This window comes from Nannospalax galili, unplaced genomic scaffold (assembly GCF_000622305.1).
Source record: "Nannospalax galili isolate Female #2095 unplaced genomic scaffold, S.galili_v1.0 scaffold1466, whole genome shotgun sequence".
Taxonomy (NCBI): Eukaryota; Metazoa; Chordata; class Mammalia; order Rodentia; family Spalacidae; genus Nannospalax; species Nannospalax galili.
This window is the reverse complement of record NW_008354012.1, coordinates 140416-149686: the sequence shown is the minus strand read 5'-3', so window position 1 is coordinate 149686 and position 9271 is coordinate 140416. Positions and strand designations below refer to the sequence as shown.

The 9271-nt window shown below is 41.1% G+C and overlaps 1 pseudogene; it reads left to right on the top strand.

The window, feature by feature from the left end:
- Window positions 1-294: 294 nt before the first annotated feature.
- Window positions 295-8487, top strand: LOC108491693 (annotated as a pseudogene).
- The last annotated feature ends 784 nt before the right edge of the window (window positions 8488-9271 follow it).

Here is a 9271-nt window from a genome sequence, read left to right as displayed (position 1 = left end):
AAACATGCAAACATAGGCAGGTCAGTCTAGCAATCATCTTTCCTGTCTTCTTCCTTCTGACATTTACTGTCAGCTTTGCTGTTTTATTGTGCTTGGGAGCAGAAAGCATCTAGGCTTCCTTCTCAACCTGTCAGCATCCCACAAGAGCCTTCCAGCCAGTGCTGCCCTTCCAAATTCAGAACAATTCAGCATCACACTGCCAACTGCCTCAGTTTTCCACGGGAGTTCTGAGTCATTCCTTCTGATGGGAAGGCAACAGCTGTCTTCTGACCCTCTCACAAGTTATATGGAGACATGGAGGTAAGAGGACCCCAGGTTTCTGTCAAGTGGAGGAAGAGCAAGAGACAGAAACAGCCTGCAATTTGAAGAGAGTTCAAACATGTTTGGTTTGGCCTTTATACATGGTGGTTTGGCAACAGGAAATGTCAGCTTATAAAACCTTCATATGGCATCATCTGCTGACAGCCATTAGCCCCCCTTGACAAGAATCCCAAGACTGCCAGGTGTGGTGGCACGCGCCTTTAATCCCAGCACTTGGGAGGCAGAGACAGGCAGATTTCTGTGAGTTCAAGGCCAGCCTGGTCTACTTACTGAATTTTAGGCCTGCTGGGGTTACAGGGAGATCCTGTCTCAAAAAGACCAAAAAATAAATAAATAAAAGACTCCGAAGAACACAGCAAGCACCAAGGAAGGAAAACAAAGAACAGATATGAGTGATATGGATTATGGCTATCCTTCCAAGGCGTACTGGAGTGGCTGGGCCTGGTAGGCTGGCACCAGAGTTCATCTGACCTGTTTGACACTTGTCCAAAACTACAGGAGAACTCCCCTTTCTAATCCCTGCTTTGAATCCCAAAGTACTCTGTGTGGGATGTTGGCTGGAGGCATGAATGAGAAGTACTGGTCTGAAGTGGGACTGCAAAACCCACCAAAAGAAAGTCACCACAGTTATTATAGTTACTGTTTGCAAATGAAGAGAGAAGCATTTCTTTTTCTTTTTTCCTTTTATTTTTTTTCCATGGGGTAATGGAGGACTTTACTGGCAAGGCAGACAGAGACCTGAACTTAACAAACCATATAGTTAAATGTTACTTAAAAAAAATAGTGTAGTGAGTACCACAAATTATGAAAAAAAAATTTAAGGGAAAAAAGAATTTAAAAAAGAAGCCAAAGAAGCCTAGCCAGGCAAATTTTGGCCTCCAGAAGCCCACAGAGGTCTTATAGAAACAGGTAGAAGGATATGGCTTCTGTGATAAAACAAGGACTTATGTCCTCAGTACTACCCTGGGTACCTGGGTACCTGGAAGTTTTGAGAGAGAGAGAGAGAGCGAGAGAGAGAGAGAGAGAGATAGGAGAGAATAATAGATAGATGATAGGTAGATAGATAGCTAGATAATGATAGATGATGATAGATAGATAGATAGGATGATTAGGTACATTAATAGATACATAGACAAATGGATGGATGGATGAATGGATGGATGTATAGAACATAGGTCATAGAGGTGATAAATAGAATGTTAGATCGATGTCAGATGCCTACATGATACATAAATGGAAGACTGATGATATAGATGATAGAGAGATGACAGACAGACAGACAGACAGACAGATAGATAGATAGATAGATAGATCGATAGATAGATAAATAGATGATAGGTAGGTAGGAAGATAGATAGATAGATAGATAGACAGACAGACAGACAGATAGATATAGATGATAGATAGATGATAGATAAAATTTTTGTTTTGTTTTGTTTTGTTTTGAGACAGGGTATCTCTATAACCCCAGCTGGCTTGGAACTTACTATTGTAGACCAGACTGGCCTCAGCCTCACACAGTTCTGCCTGCCTCGGCCTTCTGAGTTTGGAGATTAAAGGCATGCACCATGATACCTGGCTAAATTGTTTTTTTTAACAAGATTTATTTAATGATGGCTTTTGTTCCTTTTTGTTGTTCTTGTTAATTTATTAATTATAGCATTATTCATTTAGTTAACAGTATTTGTGTGACTCACACTATGTATGTAAGTCACTATGCACTGGAGAAAGGAAACAAAATAACAAGTATGTAGGGCTGCGGAAATGGATCCCTGGGTAAAAATGCTCACTATGTAAGTGTGAGGACCTGAGTTTGAACTTCCAGAACCACATAAAGTCAGACAAGTAGTTCAGGGGTCTGTAATACTAGTGCTTCTTTGTTGAGACAGAGGGGAGACAGGAGAACCCTGGGATCTCAGTGTCCAGATCTTGGCCTACCCAGTGGGGAATAACAAGTTGCCCTTCTCAAACAAAGTGGAAGGCAAGAACCAATACCAGACATAGTCTTCTAACCTCCACGTGTACACCATGGCACACACACACCACACTCACACATGCACAACATGGCACACACAGAGCACACACACATTACACACACACACACACACACCACACACACACCACACACACACATGCACACCACAGCACACATATGCCACACTCACACACCCACACCATGACACACACACACTTACATCCACACTCACATATGCACATCATGGCACACACACACCCCCACACACACACATGCACACCGTGGTATACATACCACATACACATGCACATCATGGTACACACATGCTGTACTCACACAGTTATGTATGTACACAAGAAGTTGCTAAGTATCTTTCCTTGAGTGCTTGATTTTCTCCTTTACTGAAGGCTGAAATTACTATTCATTTTCCATCTAGCAGGATCCATGCACTGAACACAAGTCACAGACTTCACTGTGAGCAACAGAATGTTGGTGATTCAAACTTACACTGATCAGCTCACATAACCTCAGAGGGCTGGTGAGTTGTTTGGAGGCTTTGTGATGAGAAATGACACCGTGATAATGGAAAATATCCAGGGAAGACACCAGCTGCCATTGACCCTGCACATGGAGAGCGATGTCCTTCACTGAGGAATGACTGTGCACAGCACCTGCTTTCAAGCACTCAGTTCTGAAAGTACAGTGCAAACATCTGTCTGACAGATCCCAATTCATAGGCACATGTCCTAGGTACATATAAGGTAGAAAAACCTGTCAATAGCATTCCAGTTTGTAAATTGGGAGATAGGGGAGATCTCCCAGCGGTATGCAGTGCAGTATGTTCTGTGGGCATTCTTATCTGTGGTAAACTCTTTGACTTGAATTCTCTGAGCACGAACAGCCAGAGTCAGAAGGCAAACTTGCCTCACTCTGAGCTTGACTCTACATAGTTAACTTTGGTGGTAACTCAGACAAACATGGCCTAATGAGGTCCACATACCCTGTAAAATCTAAAGACATCTTCCAAACACTAAGCTGTCTTCTTAGAGGCAGAAGTGTTGGGAGCCACACCTCACCCCATGAGACAGGAAAGCATATCTTAAAATCGAGGACCACTATCAGTATGGCTCATGTCTCCTTTTGCCTTAATCTTTCACATGGCTCAGCATAATACACTTGCACTGTCTTTACCGAGAACCTTGTAGCTCTTTTCATCATGAACTTTTAGCACTAATGTTTTTCAACCACTGTATTAAAATGTTTTCCATCTTGATTCATGGATTTTTGGCATACCCACAAATGTTGTGACAGTGCTATGGCAGTGCTAGTCCTGCTTTGGATCTGTTCTCATGGGCATTCAGCCCCCACTCCCTGCTCTCCCAAGCCCTGTCAGGTCAGATGAGAGGGATCTAACTAACATCCACTTCAGAGGAAATAAAGTTCTGTGTAGTAGTGGGAACATGTGAAGTAGGTTGGTATGGATGGAGAGTCTCAGAACAACGTGGTTTTCAACCAAGCCATGACCAAAGGGAGAGTCTGGATTTGAGTATAGGAGGTTCAGGTCCTATAGGACTATATCCTGATACGGCCTCAAAAACCTGTGAGGACCTCCAGAATGAAGACCTTTCAGAGTCACACACCTTCATCAAAGCCACCAAGCTCTCTGCCCCCATGTTCCACCTCTGATACCCTTGAGTTCTGGTTTCCTCACTAGCATCCAACGTGAGCTTAACACACAAACTCCCACCAGCATCTCAGGCCAACATGAAATGGCCACACACACCCAGGTCTTTACCTATAGTTAGTTTCTAAAATACTTTGAAGGTCAATTACAAAGTCAAATTTGAGAGGAAAGGTCTTATGCATGCAAACTCACCTCTCTACAGTATAATTCCCTAAAATAATGCTTACAATATTAGTGGCTATTTGCAGATTCATTTTTATTATAGAATCAAAGGAATTGAATTAAAACTAGCAAACCACTGTTGCTTTTCATCAGCTTGAACTATTATTTATGTTATGGGGCGGGGGGCAGTTAACCCCACGAAATAACTGTGCTCCTCAATGCCCAAAGCCAAAATGAACAGAAAAAATAGACAACTTAGTTTGTGGAGATGTTAGGTCCAAGGGAGAGGGATCAAACAAGCCCTAGCTACTGCTGAGAAACAGTTCCAGATGGCTGAAAGCAAGAAAGTTCAAAAGGGAAATTCAAGCTTGACCTGTATTGACTCTGGGAAAGGATGTAGGGAAAGCCAAGGAGTCATTGTCATAAAGCAAGCACTGTGGGTATTGGACCAGGAAGCTCAACAGACTCACCATGTGTAGATGGCTGAAGATAGAATCAAGTTCACCTCCAGCAAGTTTCATAGGAAGGGAAAGGTATGTGACCAAAAAGAAAAGAAAGTAATCTGAGGAGGAGACTGCCTTAGGCGCTTGCACCTACCTGCCTGCCTGCGCTGGCAGGGCCTCGGGTCTCTCCTGAGCCAGTGCAGCTCCAGCACTGAAGCCTAGGGGGCGATTAGATGCTCCTGCTATTGTTCTCTTAGGAGTTTTTCTCTGTAGTGCAATAACAGCCAGATTTTTGCTCGGTGTTAAGGTGGAGGAGTGAAATGGTTGACTGGCCGCTCATGGTGTGCAGACCACACTTCTTTTAACTCAGTGCCACTCTGCTACTTTAAAGTGCGTTCTGAATAGGGCTTGGTTTGTGAAGGGGAGCTGGGGAGGTCTGGGTTGGGAGAGGCTGTGTTGAGGTCACCCTTTCTTATCCTGGCTGTGCACACAGAAAAAAGGGCTTTCCTCAAGAAAAGTCAGTGGGTATTTGTTTTTCTTCTTCAAACACCAATCCTCCATAGAAATTTTATAGAAAATTGGAAGCAAAATAGGTCTACCATGGATGGAGAAGGAAGAAGAGAGAAACAACACAGGTTTTGTTTGTTTTGTTCTTAGCATATTAGCAAAAGCCTAGATGCACCAAAACCTCAAGACAATGGTTTCTTTGAGTTTGAGGGAAAGGTCTTTTTTTTATGTTTAAGTGTGACTGACTCTGAACTTCTTGGAATATATTTGTAGTTTTTATTGTGATATAGCATCTGGGTATAATGTCCCAAGCTTTTATCTGGGAATTTTAGTACACCACACAGCACACAGAAGTCAGTAACCAAACCTTAACATTTAAAACCCACATGCTAGTGTAGTGGATTTCTCCATACCATTTATGAACTCAACAGAGAGAAAATGATATGACAGTATTGACACATAGCTAAATTTTTATCTCACAAATGCTCAAGTACTAATGTAAGAATTAAATTACAAAATAGTCCATCTACTGTTTTTGTTTTCTTTTTTGGAAACTGAAAATGAGTGAAAGAATATAATAATGTATGTCTTATATAATAAGACATACATTGTCAAATGAACCTTTGCTTGTAAGTTTGACAGTTACCCTTCTCATATTTTTTAAACTTATTTAATAACCACACAATCAGAAGAAGCATTTCATTACAACAGCATTGACATATTCAATAACAGTTTCCAGAGATAAGATGCCTCTCCTTCAAAATTGGCTGTAAATTTTTAGGTTTACAGTTGAATTAATACAGTTATACAATACTGTACTCAGTATAAACCCCATAAGACATAAAATTAAATGAGGTTTTAAACTTGAAAAAAGATCTCCATTTCACTATTAAAATACACGGCTTCATAAAGAAAAATTCATTTTTCAATACAATTGACACTACAATGCACATGCATTTCTAATCTCTATATGTCTGATTATTGCTAGTCACAGTTGGTGACTTTCTGAGCTCCTTGGCATCTGAGCATGGACATAAAGTCATCAGGTAGATTTCAATGGTAATGTTTTTCACATCTACTAATTATTAAGGAGCAAATTTTTATGCTTTGAAGAATTATTTTTCTTAATTTATTTTTAGACCCACTTCCCAGATAGCACCCTCCCATAGCCTCCCCCCTGAAGTAGAGCCCTTATACTCTGATATCCCTGCTACTGTCTGCTGTGTTGTCAGCACCCCCAGCCATTCCCCACTACTTGCCCTTCTGGTGAATCTAATCAGCCTATCTAGAGGTCTTTGTTTTAGGAGGGTCAGCTGTTCCTCATCTAGCAGTAATCAGTTGTCAATATTCCTTTGGATAAGATTGGGGTTTGCTGTTCAATTTCCCAGTTCTATGCTGGGTTACTATCTGGGAGTCCCTTTGGCCACCCTGGCCAACAACTCAAAAGAAGGTATTGCCTGTCTGGCATTGTTGCTTGTTATGTAGCCTTTAGCTATACATATGGACCCTTAGGAAATTATATTGGCCCCTTTAATCTTTGGGTATTTAAGGCCATATAGTTGGTCCACATAAACTGATTTATTTTTACTCTTAAGGTCTTTTGAGGATCTGTTCCTCAGGGGTCACATGGGCTTGGGAGGATCCCCTGGCTCCTTTCTTTTACTAGTTCCGCCTATATGAAGATAAGCCAAAGGTCCTGCTCAAACATGGTTGGCTTCGCTTGGAAGCATGGAGGAAATGATTCCTCTGTGTTGACCCTCCTCTTTATAGACTGGACACTGGTTCAAGTCCATCTGGTGGGGTCTCATCAGCCTCCTTGATCAAGAGGACAGGTGACCCACCACCATTATAGGACATTTTGAGAGATGCTCATAGTCCCCTGGAACTAGTTGACCTAGGAGGGCTAGGAGCAAAAAGTGTCCTTTATATCCCTCTGACCAAATTATTAAGGCCTCAAAGTATGTCTATTAAATACCCAAGAAGGTTAGTTCCACCAGTCTGGTATTTTTAATTACTGTGTGTCATGCACATAAATCTTTGGCAAAGACCAGTTGTTCTCAACCTTAGCTAGACATATATTTCTTGATCTGCTATGTATAATTTGTGAGTAGGGTGTAGGAGTAATATGGTTCCCTCTGGTTTTCAAAACTAGCTAGGCATTGTTTATCTCTCTTATTGTCTCACCCCTCCATCATGGTTTTCCCACTTAAGGTGCCCACATTTCTACCCTTTCTCCCTTACTAATACCTTCCTCCTATGGTCCTACCTCTCTTGAGCTCCTTTTTCCCTTTATCCCCTAGGTTCCTTGTATACCCTTCCCTTGTCCCTCCCTTAAACTAACCCAATTTTTATCCATATCTCCCTTATTAAGCTCTGTTTCCTACTGTTCTTCTCTTTCAGGTTATTTCTTTTCCTTTTCCTCCCTGTTTCCTTTCCATTATCCTGGTTCCTGTAGTTATGTCTTGTTGCATACTTGTTTATCAGACCCTGGTTCTAGAATCCACATATGAGGGAGAACATATGTCGATGTTTTTTTCTGAGCCTGTGTTACTTCACTGAGTATAACAGTATCTAGTTCAATCCATTTATCTGCAAATTTCATGATTTCATCTTTCTTTACTGCTGAGTAAAACTCCATTGTATAAATGAACCACATTTTCATTATCCACTCGTCAATTGAGAGACACTTAGGTTGCTTCCATCTCTTAGCTATTGTGAAAAGAGCAGCAACAAACATGGATGTACAAGTGTCTCTGCAATAGGATGAGTTCTTTGGGTATATGCCAAGGAGTGGTATAACTGGGTCAACATATCTTTTTTAGTATCTTGCTTTTAAAATTAATAATATAAAAAAGAGAAATAGGCTTTGCAGATACCGCTGACACCTCTAGCCACTTGTCAGTCATGGACAACCCCACTGATCCTCAATATCGAGGTCGAAGGCAAGCCTTTGGGTCCTGTCTCCTTCGAGCTGTTTACAGAGAGAGTTCCAAAAACAGCAGAAAACTTCCATGCTCTGAGCACTGGAGAGAAAGATTTTGGTTATAAGGGTTCCTCCTTTCACAGAATTATTCCAGATTCACGTGCCAGGGTAGAGACTTCACATGCCAGAATGGCCCTGGCGGCAAGACCATCTATGGGGAGAAATTCGAGAATGAGAACTACATCCTGAAGCATACAGGCCCTGGTGTCTTGTCCTTGGCAGATGGTAGACCAAACACAAACAGTTCCCAGTTTTCATCTGCATTGCCAAGACTTAGGGGTTGGATGGTAAATATGTGGTCTTTGGAAAGGTGAAAGAAGGCACGAGTACTGTGGAAGCCATGGAGCACTTTGGGTTCAGGATTGGCAAGACCAGCAAGAAGATCACCATTTCCAGCTGTGGACAGCTCTAACACTTTTGATTTGTGTGTATCTTAACCATCAGACCACTCCTTCTGTAGCTCAGGAGAGCACCCTCCACCTATCTGCTCACAAAGAATATCCCATAATCTCTGTGTTCTCGCTGCAGTTCTTGGGTTCTATATTCTCCTTATTCCCTTCCAAGCCTGGCTGGATTGCAGAGTTAAGTTTATGATTATGAATGAAAACTAAATAGGAAAAAAAGAGAAATAAAATTTACTATACATTATTGAATACATTAAAAGAAAATTTATGGGCCAGAGAGATGGCTCAGCAGTTAAGAACACTGGTTGTTCTTGCAGAAGACCCGGGTTCAAATCCCAGGACCCACATGGCAGCTAACAACTGTCTATAACTCCAGTTCCAGGATACCTGATGGCCTCTTCTGTCCTCGTGGGCATTGCACAACATGGGTGCACTTACCTACATGTAGGCGATTCACACATACACATAAAAACAATGAATAAAATTTTGAAAATCTTAAAAAATATCTTTAAAAATAATTTAAACTTTCAAAATTAAATAGCCTAAAAGTTAAAATGGGAAAAGTCAAAAAAGTGACTTAGTGATTATAATGTTGCTTTAAAGACACAAAGTGGTAGAATGAAGAAAATAATGATATATTCCTAGTTTCAGTAAACAAAGCCCATATTGCTGTTACTATAATTGCAAAAGAGAGTTTTTACAGTAAATAACTGGCAAGACAGCTAGTTATCATAGTTTTAATTTAAAAAACAGCAATTGTAAAAGCACTAACTTACTCAGAAGTTCGTGTGA